Source organism: Passer montanus, unplaced genomic scaffold (assembly GCF_014805655.1).
Source record: "Passer montanus isolate IOZ18808 unplaced genomic scaffold, ASM1480565v1 scaffold29, whole genome shotgun sequence".
NCBI classification, from domain to species: domain Eukaryota; kingdom Metazoa; phylum Chordata; class Aves; order Passeriformes; family Passeridae; genus Passer; species Passer montanus.
Window position 1 is genome coordinate 6,491,139 of NW_024367596.1, and position 12,878 is coordinate 6,504,016.

Consider the following 12,878-nt stretch of genomic DNA (forward strand, 5'->3'; position numbering starts at 1 on the left):
TCAAAGGTCACCTCTTGTGTGTAAACTTTGTTAGTTCCTGGGAATATTCCAATGTGCAGGGTGATGGGATTTAATAATGTCTGCTATGAGGAACTGACTGGAAAAGCTCTTCTAAAATAAAGCCCCATGTGAACTTAAAGCTTCACAATAAATAACTTTATTCTCAAAGAATAGTACTGGAAAACTTTCAGAGTTGTTACTTATTTAGAAGCGTATTTTAGCTAATGTAGAGAAAGCTCACATCAACCAAGCTCACAATGTTCACAGAGGAATTTATGTGCATTTTAGCCAATGTAGAGAAAGCTCACAATGTTCACAGAGGAATTTATGAAACCACGCAATTCCTATGGGATCCATGGAATATTCCACTTCTGCATTGGGACAATAAATGCACCAGTTGGAATTTGATTGGTGAGATGCCCTGCATTTCCTAGGTGTTAACTTGGTGCCATTCTTAGCAACCTGGAGACAGTGCTTAGTGTTTTTTCAGGGCAGGAGAATCCCAGCCTACAAATCCATGCCAAAATGTTTTAACTGGCTGCTCCAAGTTGTCATTCTGTATCAAAGACAAGTTTATTCTGTTTGTTGTTGTGTTTACTGCATGAAAGATGGCTCTGAGAGAGTTTTTTGGGGATTTTTTTTTTTTTTCTTTCTGGAGTATTCTTTGGGAAAGGGGGTGTAGCTGATTTGTTTACAAAGCAATTGTGCTTTATTGGAAGTCATAAAGTGGTTCAATACTTAGTTTACTGTTTATCTGATAATCAGGCTTTCTGTGAGCAAATGGGGGATACTTTTTCCTGGATAACTCTTTTTTTAAAAGTTGTTCAAAGGTTTAGAGTATTAATTTCTGCAACCAGCAAAGAGTTCATGCTTTACCCTCATGCTATCTCACAAAATAAACTGAGTAACCTCACAAGAGGTTTCCAGTTATTGGAAGAAAAGCACACCTTTGAAAGGTGTTGTGGCATAAGGAATGGACTTCCTGATCCACAGATCTTCAGGTTTTTTGTGTGTGGTGTGCTTTTTAATGGCTTGCTCATATGTGATACAACTTGGAAAAACCTTGGTGATCATCATAACTTTTATTTCCTTCTGAGTTAAAACTATGTATAAATTACTAGACAACAAGCTTAAGGTTGACACGCAGTCTGCAAAAACTGCTTTCTTATGTTTTGTACTTAAAACATCCACTCATTATGCAACCTTTGAGATTTCTGGTGCAGATTCTCTGGTTGTCAGGAATACCCTGAACACCTTGCAAATATCACTCATTTCCTAATGGAAGATTGTTGCTATTGGTTTTGTTTGCCTGTTAGGGAGGAGAGGAAATTGGGATGATGATGCATTAGCTCCAAATCACACAAGAAATAATAGCAGCTCTAGACTGGTATCATGTAGCTTTGCTTTGCCTAGTTGAGTACATTAATGAAGGTTAACAAAGACTGTAGTTAATAGAACGTTTGAGGAGTGTTGTGTTTGGGTGAGAGGAAGCTAAGATACTTTGTTTTAACTTCAATAGTGATGCACAGACTGATTTTGTTATTTATAAGTGGATAAAAATAATCCTGCAAAACTTGTCTTTCTAGTTTAGTCTTCAAATACCATTACAGAACTAAGTTTTGTCTTACTACTTACTGGTTTGTAAATTACTGAAAAATATATGAGATCGAGTAAATCCTCCCCACTGAGAAAAAAGTGGGCCATATCTGCATTTTTGGCGTGTGATGGCGTTGGAGGGGGAGCACTTGGAGGGAAAGGATAAGAGTTTGCACATTGGCTAACTGGAGAACAGATGTGGCTTCTAGTGTGAGCTAAGGTTTGGGGGGTTTGCAGCTTTTTATGCATTGCATTCCGTGCTTGTGGGAGTTTAGTCTCATCCTTTTAAAAAGCCAGACATCCAGCTGCTCCAAGGGGATGATGCCTGTCTGTAGCTATGACTAGAAGGGGCCACAAAAATATTTATGCTAAAACTGGATGGGAATTTTCTTTTGCTTTTGAAGTTGAATGTGTCATGGCAAAGAATTCTGTTACAATTGTCTCTTTGTAGTATGCTAATCCAAATGGGACCAAGTGGGGAGAATAGATTTGTTTCTCTCTATATTTAATTGGACAACAAATGTATGTGATTTGTTTTGATTACAGAGTTGGTCAAGATAACCTCCAGAGGTTCCTCCCAACTGAATTTGTTCTACAGATCTATTTTTGAATGGATAATGAAGTGCTAAATGAACCAGAAATAATACTCTGAGTATTAACTGCGGGGTTGTTTTTTTGCTCTTGCAGCACTGGTATAGTATTAACTTCAACAAAATCCAAACAAACAAACCCACACAATCAATCAAACAAACAAAAAATCCAGCACAAAACCAAGCCCAGCTAGGGGGTAGGGGGAATTAAACTGGTTTGAAGAAGGAAAAGAGGCATTTTTATAAATCCTGTACATTAACTTGTAGTCATCTAGAAATGCAGCAGACTGAGTACAGTTTATGTAATTCGGGATCTGACTTCTCAGTCTAAGCAATACTTAATGATTTTGCAGCACATATATTTAAATTTATATTATATATTTATAATATATATTTATATGTGGCATGTATCTACACTTGTGTTCTAGAAAAGTATTTTTCTAGTTAGTTCTGGACACAGATTTTGTGCAAGGCAGTCTAAGAGGCCTGTGTATTTCAAAGAAGAAATGTGAGGGACAGTAGACATCATCACCTGTTCTCTATTTCCAGTGTTCTTAAAGCCAGCAAAGCAGGGGATAAAAGCACTTGGTCAATTATGTCTGCTAGGGAAACTCCCTGGGAATGGTTATAGTCTGTCTTTGGAAAACTCTGCTCACATACCTGAGCTCCAGAAATGTAAAAACTAAATTCTAAGTGGGCAGCTTACCTCTATCAAGTTGAACAGGAAAATGATGGAGCTCTGGTGAAGCTTTTGCTTGGCTTGCAGCAGTGAAGTGGCTGCTTCAGTCGAGTTTAAGAACAAACAGCTGGGTCAAACGTACAGCTTCAGTGATCTCTGGTTTCATGTCCTGTTGCTTTTCACCAGTGGAGAGTTAGAGAAATCCTAAATCCCAAAGACACTGGGGTTTGGGGTTTTTGTCTACTCGTTAACACAGTTGCTTTAATTAACTTACCTTCGTGGATTTTTATGCAGAAAACCTTGGCAGTTTTGCCTACACCTTCTGAGTAAAGAAACATTTCCAAGTGTAGCTTTTGAGGGTTGTGAACCACAAAGCATATTTGTTGAACACAGAAGACTTACTGAATTGACTAAGACTGACTGTAAATTCCCTGAAATTTTGAGTCAGCTGAGTCACATTTATTGTGATTAATCTGTACATTCTGACCCTTTTCTAAGGGAACAAAATGTAGAGAAACATCCCTTGGGTTATTTTCTCTCCAACAGAAAAGAGAGAAAGCTGGATGGTTGCCTCCAAGATTGTACAACATGTCAAAAAACTTATCTGATTAAGACTTTACTGCTTTTCTTTTTTTTTTCATACTCATTAGTCTTTTGCCAATACTTAATCTAGCAGTTAATGGTGATGATGACTCTTGCCCAATATGTTTCAAGACTGTTCCTGATTTTTAACTCTTGCTGTTAAATTAGGTCCCACTCCTTTCGAAAACATGACTTTTCTGGTGAAATTACAGTTGTTGTCTTGGAAAAGTGTCCTTATCTGTCAGCTCTTTAGCTGTGGATCCTTGTAGAGGACACTAAATTGTTGAACAAAGAAATTACTCCTTGTTGCAACCTCGTTCCTTCTCTTAGCTATCACCAATCAACAAAGAAAAAAATTCTTGAACATCCTCAAAATGCAAGAAACTTTGAACATTACTGAAAGGAAAATATTCAAGATTCAGCATTTCATCTGAGACTAATCAGCCATAAGTAGAAGTACATGCCTGTTCTGTGATCTGAATCTAATAGAATAAAATTTCCAGTACCTTGGGACTTCGGCATCTGACTTGCTGGAAAAGTGAGGAGATTGATCTCTTCAAAGACACTGGCAAACTAAATACAGAATGCTTGAAAATGCAAGTGCAAACGAGGGAGAATGAGCAGAGGGGTAAAGGACTGTTTACCAGGCAGGCAGGGTGGAGAGGAATTGTTTCTTTCTCAAACTATTCAATTTCAGTTCTGACAAAACTCAATAAATACGCTTTCTGTGATGAGGAATGTTACAATCCAGCTTCAGTGCTTGTGCCATTAAGATACTTTTCATTAAATCTGGAAAACACTTAACTTGGCTCTTGACTACAGGCAGGGTTTGAAAGATGGAAGTTAATAGTGCTAACATAAGAAGTTTCTAGATAGAGCTAACTTCCTCTGGGAAAAGGGAAGTCAAAACTAGCATTCCAAATACTCCAGAATATGCCTGTGGTGTCATTAAACTGCTTAGACTCTAAAACATAGCACTTAGTCTTCATTCTTTTATTTATATTCCCAGCTCTTTGCAGAATAATCAGGAAATGCTGTGACTAGTAGTAAAAGTGGAAGTGATACTAATAACACTGAAAATTGCTCTTCTGCCTTTGTGGATGTTGAACAACCAGTTCTACTTACCAGTTTATCAAGGCAGTCTCCTCTGGTGGGAGGGAAGTGATAAATATATTGTGCTTTATCTTCATGCAGTTTCATGCTGTCACCTCTGAAATCTTCAATTTTAAGGTGTTAAGTACTGTAAAAGAGCACTTCTCCCAGGGAAGCCTCTGGTGTTTAAGAGCTGATTTTTAAGCAATGACCACACATCTGGAATGGTTTTGATGGTGATGTATAATTGAGGATGTGCCTGTGAGTTCCACTGCCATTCTAGCAAGTTTTTTACAAAGATTGGTTTGTGATAAATTGCATTTGTGTTATAGTGTAAAATTGTAATATATGAAATTCTAATGCTGTAATTGGAGAGGATAAACTTATACAGTTACATGAAGTTTTGGATAAAAGATTGCTGGTTAAAAGAAAGGCCTTAAATTGATTTTAACATTTTATTTGAGAGGGTAGAGATTAACTCTTTTGCTTGTGTTCAACCAAGGTTGAACATCTAAAATTCTAATAACTCGCCTTCCTCTTCAGCTTGCTCTGAAATGGAGGATAAGGTTCTGATGCTGTTATCACTGCTCAGCAGCACTGCCTTGATCTCAGATAGCTCCAGCTTGGGATGTTTTGACAGTTCAGGAGTGATGGCAAAAACTGCCACCAAGAGATAAAGATGAAAACAGAAGTCAACAGGCAATAAAATGGCAGTTTATACATGAAGAAAAGGGTAGCAAAACCTATTCCTGACTATGGAGACTTCTTAAATATGTTGTCAAAGTGCTTTGTAATCCAGCTCTTCAGGTCTTCTTTCATCACCTCTTTTCCAGGCTTTTCATTGTACCTCAGCAGATAGTGCAGTATCACAAACAGCTTCAGGGTGATATGGGAAGTGTAACCATGATTATATATTCCAGTCTCTTGTTGTCCTGGTATGTGAGCAGGCATTTATTTAAACAACAAAAAAGATGCTTTGCAAGATAGATATGCTTCCCTAATTGCCGTTTTTTTAATGGGTGGAAATTAAATCCAAAACACTTGAGCTTTTGTGGTCTTCTATTCCATGGTTAAACTTCACCAGGCTGAAAGCTGATTTCAGTCTTTTTGAATATACACACACCTATGAAAACATTAATGAAATGTTTCCAAAGAGCCATCCATGTATTTAAAAAATACTTCCTTCTGTGTGTAAATGTGTAAAATTCTCTCAAGACCAGTGACTGATTACTACCAGTATCTTTTTGGCTTTTTTTTAAATAAAGTCCTTTCAACTTAATATGTCCTTCTTACATAGCTATGATTATAGTAGTAGGCTGCATGTGTCTTAGTCTCAAGCCATTTCATCTGGATATGAAAGTGACTTTCTAAACTGGGCAGCTGGGAAGCCCTTAAATACTGCAGAGATGTGGCTGATAGTCACTGCTTAAATACCTATGAGCTTATGTCACTTCTTTGGAAGTTCATGTTCACTACAAACATTATCTATTTAGACAAACACTAGCCATTTCTTTCTGATGCATCAACCACAAATTGCTGGTACGTCGACCTTGTTAGAGAAACAATTTGGGTTACAGCTTGAAGTAGAGGAGAAAGGGATGCACAGCACACAGCGTCATGTCTCAGTAGCCCCATGCTTACTGTGCTTGTGTTGCACAACATGGTTTGCAAAGCAGATGCTGTAAGGAAAGGGGTAATAACATTTCCAGCATCTGCTTTAAACACTTGCTCAGTAGTGAAACTTGTTGCAGAAACACCAGAGCTGCCTCTGCATGAGCCACAAAAATGAAGAGTTTCAGTTCTGACCAAGGGCAGTGCTTTTCACAGCAATGCTCCGTTGGGGTGTGTAACTGCACAAGCCAAGGAGTGGGGTCACAAAAAGGATTCTTGGTTTTGGGGGATGTGTGCCTTGTAGGACCCACAGAGCAGACCTTAAATGGCCACAAAAATATGACCTGACCATGTGCGTGGTGAGACCACACCCACTCTCACCTCTCATGCTAATGAGGTGCCAAAAACCACTCAAACATCTCATGCTAGTGAGGGATGGTTTGAAGCTGACTGGGAGTGAACCACGTGGGATTGTACCACCACTGTGAAGATGCCCAGGGCACTGGGGGACCACAGGATCCATGGTGGTGACTCTCTCCTCCTCTCTCTCTCTCTCTCCTCTTTCCCTCATACACTTAATGTGGCAGAATAATGTTGATATCGTTGAGCAGGCGTTTGGTCTCATTTGCAGCCTAACTTCTGCAGGGAACTTTAACATCAAATCATAACAGATGCTTTAACAGTCACGTACAGGAGTGATAGCCATTTGGTTAAGGATGCTGAAGAACCATGTCCCAGTTTACCAGAGCTGGTTTTGTGCTTCAGGCTGGAGCATGCAGGGCTTACTGACACACAGTCACAGTGGATCATGTTTGTTTCCACTTTTTGAAAACAAATGCAAATGTTTTGATGTCTTGAGCATCACAACTGTGGTATCCAACCTGTAAATGCAGAGAAAAGTGCTGTTCAAACAGGATCAACAGCTGCAATGAGAATAAACACTCCTTGAGGTTTCAGAGAAGCTTTTTCTTTGTAACTTACATGAAGCAGTCAGGTGGGTTTACAAAATAGGGAATTTAGTCTTGCAATGTTGTTTCACATAGAAGGTCCAGTTGTCCTGTGTGCTTAGGTGCAATACACCAGTGTGGTCTGTGACCTTTGTGGAGATGAAGCCTGATGGGAGCAATTAGTGTTACCAAATTCTTTGCAGATGAATATTATCCCCTCTTGGTGTGGGGGGTAGGCAGGACAGTCTTGGTCCGCTGAAAATATTTTATGGAAAACTGTTGCTGTTTACCTCTCAGCAGGGTTATAATCTACTGCCAAATGAATATTTAGTTAATCACCATTGACTGTATTACAGACAAGTGATAGGGAGTAGGACTTCATTTGTGACTGACCCTTGAAAAGCTGTGGTATTTTCTTGTGATTGTAGCTTGTGGTAGTAGACAACAGCTTCCACAGGGCAGGGTTTGTTTGCTGCTCTCTTATTCCATGTGTCTTTTATATGATAACCTGCTAAGAACTGTGTGAGTTTCAGCTGTTTATAGGACAAGTGTATTTAGCTGCAGAATTGAGTTTTTTTCATTACAGTGGCTGTGCCTTTGTGTTAACTCTGCTACAAACTTCCTTCGCTCAACAAATGGTTTTGAAAGGGGAGCTAAGGAGCAGCTGAGTGGAGAAAGCATTGTTTGAGTTTTTCAGTGGAGGAGTTTAAACAAAGAGAAAAATAAAACAACCTACTTCCATGGCTTTTGCTGAGGCACGTGCTTCCTTACAAATCCTCTGACAAAAATGAAGTTGCATGCTATCCTTGTTTGCCAGTAAATAAAAGATAATGATTTCTGCTAACTGAATTTATTAAGTCCATGCAGACTAAACCCACACTGCTGTTAAGTACTATTTGGCTGCAGAAGTCTGTAAAGATAGCATAAATGGAAAGCTAATTTATATTTGGATTACAGAACTGAAACTTCTGTTTCCAGTTCAGTGTTCTAGGCTTACTGTTAAAAATCTGTGAGGATGCAAGAATGGTGCTGTCCACTGCCAGTGCAAAAGCTTTTCTGGTTTTGTACATTGGTTGCTTTCAGGGTCTGGAGTAACTTAATACAGCAAAAACACTTTATCTCAATTTCAAGTTGCTGCCAGACTGCATCCTAGGAAATGTTACATGGGAAGTAAACAAGATACTGTAAGTCAGTCTGAGTCTGATGTCTTTTTCAGCTGCTTCTTAGTAAAGAAAGGGCTCAGAGGGCAACTCTTCTGTGTAAGGATGAATGTGAATTAATAATTGAACACTCCTGACATTGTTGCTTGTGTTAGAGAGGTAAGTGTGACTGTGTGAGGTCTGCAGTGCCTCCGGAGTTTTATTGCAGCTCTTTCCCTGCCTTTCTGGGTAGGGGCAGTGGGGAGAGGAAATCTTTCCTCTTCCTCAGTGTGACTGGAGGTTCATCGTGCTGCAGCAGTTACTTCTAAAAGCCAAGGTGACAAATCTGGGGAGAACAACACGGGGAAAGGCGCTGGATCTGAGTTACAGGTCTGCTGCACAGCTGCTTGTGTTGGGTGGGGGTTCAGACTGGGCTGGAGCGCAGAACACCTGGATTAACTCTGCTCTGCTTCCTTGTCTCTGTGCCAGCACTTCCTGTTTTTAAAGATCCTGTTTACTGTCTGCATTCCAAATATCCCAGGAAGGTGGGAGGATGGGAAGAAACATGGAAAGAAAAGTAAACAGCATTATTTAAAGTGGAATTTTATATATTTTTTTAAAGTTATATAACCAGCATTTGTTACTTTTCAAACCTGGTTTCATTAAGCCTTTGTTTACTTCATCTGGTACTAATTTCCAAAAGCAGAACTGCATGTGAAAGCTGACATTGAAACCTTTAATATTTGCAGCGAGGAGCAGAGTAAGGTTTTGTGGTGTGCTTTGGCTTTTTGTTCTTCCTGATGTTCACATAAAACAATGTTTGTCAGCCATATGAAATGTAGTATTAAACAAAAATATGTAATGAAAGGAAAATCTTATTTCTATGGGTGCAAAATGGCATGTTGCTCTGATTTTGTTGGCAAACTTTAAAGCTTTTGATTTAAATGGCTTGAAAGAATTTGGGTGCTGCTCACTGACCTAATGTGGAGGAGCAGCCCAGAGCCAGGTGGAAAGGTAATTCTCATCCTGCTACACAGCAAGCCAGGCTAATTGCTGAAGTTATGAGTAAGCAGATATGTGAAGTGTAAATAGATGATATGTTGCTTTTCTAATTCTTTGTTGTGCTTTATGACTACTAGTCCTCTATAAATAACAAAATCCTGTCCTTTGAGGTGGAGCTAGGGATGGAATTACTGAATGATTTTGGACTAAAAAGGAAAATTTAATTCCCGGCTTTACTTTGTTTAACAAAGAGAAAAAGTTCTGCCTTTAGCTGGAAGAAAATGTTCTAGGACAGATATTCTGCCTTTGGTATGTCATGGGATCCCTAGGGAGAAGGCACAGTCGTGCTGGGAGTTCTGGAGGTCACCAGCAACTTGAAAATGCTTCTTTCTCGTGATGCTGTTTTCATGGCTCCCAGACAGTGAGGGAAGCTATAAACACTGTGCCTGCATGGATGGGGGAGGGTGAGCAAGGGGATTGCAGAATAAGAATTCACAAAGGTCTTTTGGTTCACTTGGAGAGGAAAAAAATACTCCAGCAATAGTAAATCTTTTTAAACTGATCATCTTGGGTTTGTTTCAGCTGTTTGATCCTGCAGCAACATAGCACACATAGTTCCTCTTGGGAAATACTTTGTAGTGAGTTCTTTTTTCAGGATGACCTCACCATTTATTTTATTCATAGTATCTGAGAGTCAGTAGGAGAATATTGTATTCTGAAAAAAAATCTGGATATAAGATAACTTTAAAGAGAAGAGCTCTGAAACGTAGCCACCCCATATTCTCATATCTGACTAAACTGAAACTGTTTTTCACTAATTTCTAGTGAGCTTTTGCATTCACAGGAGAAAAAGATCCAATATTTCAGCAGTACTATTATTCTACAGATGTTGCCAATAATTTTAGGGGTCTTTAGCTCAGTCTAGAATCAGGCAAATGTACTCAGCACTGGTGTTGAAGGATGGAAGAAATTAGTAACTACAAATAAAATTGGTAGTGTTTGGAAATACATGTCTGTTTCAGAAGGAAGCTGAATGCTGAGATGTTTTTGACAGTGTTAAATCCTCTTGTTTGCTTCCCCTGGGCTGCTGTTTGTGATCAGATAAGGAGTTCCGGGTATCTGCTCGTTTTCTGGGAAATAAGGATGAAAGCAATACGTATGAATTAGACACGCCTGCAGCACAACAGTCTGCTGGTTTCTGTGCTGAACAAAACAGTATTTTTGCCACTTAAATCTGTGTATAATAATGTTTGCATGGAGGACAGTTTCAGACATCTTTGTACTAGTCTTCCTGGATTCTGGAAGAGTGCCAGCTTGGCAAAGAGGAAGAACAAAAGGACAGTACTGAAAATACCTAGTCTGGAGCAGTCTTAGTGTCACCACACAGCAGGTTTGGACAGCAGCAAAATTAGACAGAAAACTCTGACCAGTTCTCTTCATGTTTCAGAGTGCCTGATCTGTCTGAGAATAAAACATTTTGGCATTTAGAAAGGTTGAAATGTCCCTTGCATTCTGAAAAGTGTTGTTCTTGTTCCAGGAACTCTCTTATTTGCACAAACTCACAGCTTCTGTTTTGGGGATTTCACAGTACTTTATAAAATCTTATTTGGGGTCATACCTGCAATTGATACTTCTGTCAGTGCGATAGAGGATCAGGAAAATCATTTAATCTACAGATGAGTGCACAGTAAATCAGGATCATAGATTGTTGGACTGTTAAATGAATAGAAGGCAATGCTAGGAGTCTAAAGGAAACTTCTGCCTGGAAAAGAAATCAAATCCAGACACAAATCCTAATGAGCAGCTCCCTGATACCAAAGATGCCACAAAATATTGTAAAACATTGCTACATCCTGTCTGTACAAACAGTGTAATGGGATTTGTCTTGTGACTGGAGAAACTAATGGGCTTCAATTAAAGTGTAACAGTTTGCTGAATGACTCATTCAATTTCAAACGTGGGCTGATAAAATTGTATCGAGTGTTCAGTCTGTGCTTTTGAATGGGTTTGAAACAGTGGCTGATGTGTACGGCAGTGCAGATTGTCACTGGGATGTGTGTGCCTCTCTGCATGAGCATCCCATGCTGTATACTTCAGTGCAATATTACTGCACAGTGCTCTCCTTGCTGCCTTGTATGCTTGCTACATTTCTTGCTACTTGGTACTTTAGAGAGGGAAGAACTTCTTGCAGAGCCTCAAAACTAACTGTAGGTACTTATGCTGATGACAGACAGGCTATTTCTGCTAAAGTAGACAATAATTTTTTTCCCCTAGATTGCCCCCCTGATGTGCAGAGTGTGCCTTCATCTGTAAGGCAATAGAACTGTCATAGTTTACTGAAACCAAATTTTCTAAACTTGGAATATCATATTCTTAATAAGGAACTATATCATCCGTATCAGATTATATTATTTATATAACCTTTAAGAATATAGCCTATATAAATTAGCATTCATATGCTAAGCATATCTGAAAGCAAGTATTATGGAAGGCATGTTTATCTTCCTGCTGTCTTCCCTCATATATGTTTATTCTTTTTGAATGGAATCTCAGAACTAGAGATTGTTTTGTGCTAGTCCAGATGTCCCAAAGCTTTTGGCAGGATAAAAATGTTTAAGGTGCTTTAAGAAGGTCGGGGATTGCAGGTGTGATGAAGTGTTCATTTGAAGTTTGATTTAAATGACATCTCTCTAGAATCCCCTTAAAATTACAGTCCTTTTACTGTCGAAGAACATAATTGATTCTATTTATTCCAGGCAGCTTTCCAGATTTTAAAGTGTACACAGAAACACAAGCTGCCAGCTATACTTGAAAACTGTTTCTGTTTACATTCTTGCTTTCCAAATCCAAACCCTGGAGGCGTGCTTACATGTGCAAGTGGAATGAATGTGCACACAGTGACTGCATGCACCATTCCAGCACATGTCTGTATCCCAGCTTGAAACAAAAGCTGCTGGCTTGGTGCAGTTGCTCTCAAAATTGTAGATTTTGGAATGTCACATTTGGACCATTTACAAGTTTTTAAAGAAAAGGTACTGAGTTGTCATTTAAGGTTTGAATTCTTTAAGGACGCCAAGGCTGATGTTTATTTTGAAGAGATGCTTGGCTAAAAGGATTTGCATTTTTGGTGTGTGTGTGTCTCCCATTCCTGCCTCTGTTTCTTTGTTGCTGGTAGGGAGGGAGGAAACCTTGCAGTGGCACAAGGCACCATCCTTGCAGCTGCTCTTGCCCAGCCCTGCTGCAGTCAGGCAGCCCCCAGTGCAGACTGCATTAGGCTGGCTCCATGGGGATCTCAGGAAGGAGCTAAAGCAACAGAAGGCAGCACAAGAAAGGGAAAGTGAGTTGTTCTCTGCCATCCATCTGACCTGTAACCAGTTGGCTCAGGGAGCCCCAGTGCCAGCAGGGTGAGGAGTGAGAACACATGCCTTGGGCTGGGTGAAAATGGGTTCTCATGGTTCAGAAGAGTCTCAGCAGGACGGTGGAACTGAAATTAAAAGGCTGCTGGTACAAGCTGAGTCTGTGTTGTGAATATTTAATTTGGTTGTGTCCATCTGTACTATCATTGTGTGTGTTTTCCTGTGGACAGGGAAGCTCATGTGACTGCATATTCTTGTTTGTTTGGGGGCTTTGTGCTGGTTTG

General features: G+C 39.5%; 1 protein-coding gene across 4 annotated transcripts in view; it reads left to right on the forward strand.

The window, feature by feature from the left end:
• Nucleotides 1–12,878, forward strand: part of PIK3CA (phosphatidylinositol-4,5-bisphosphate 3-kinase catalytic subunit alpha) — a 34,294-nt gene that overhangs the window by 996 nt on the left and 20,420 nt on the right. The window contains exon 1 of one of the 4 annotated variants that reach the window (XM_039713422.1): nt 6,537–6,674. The exons of 1 other annotated variant lie outside the window; for it this stretch is intronic. The gene's annotated coding sequence lies outside the window, so the exon portion shown is untranslated. Of the gene's footprint in view, nt 1–6,536; nt 6,675–8,261; nt 8,417–8,788; nt 8,997–12,878 lie in introns of those variants that run through there. 2 more of the 4 variants (XM_039713423.1, XM_039713424.1) reach the window with 2 other exon arrangements.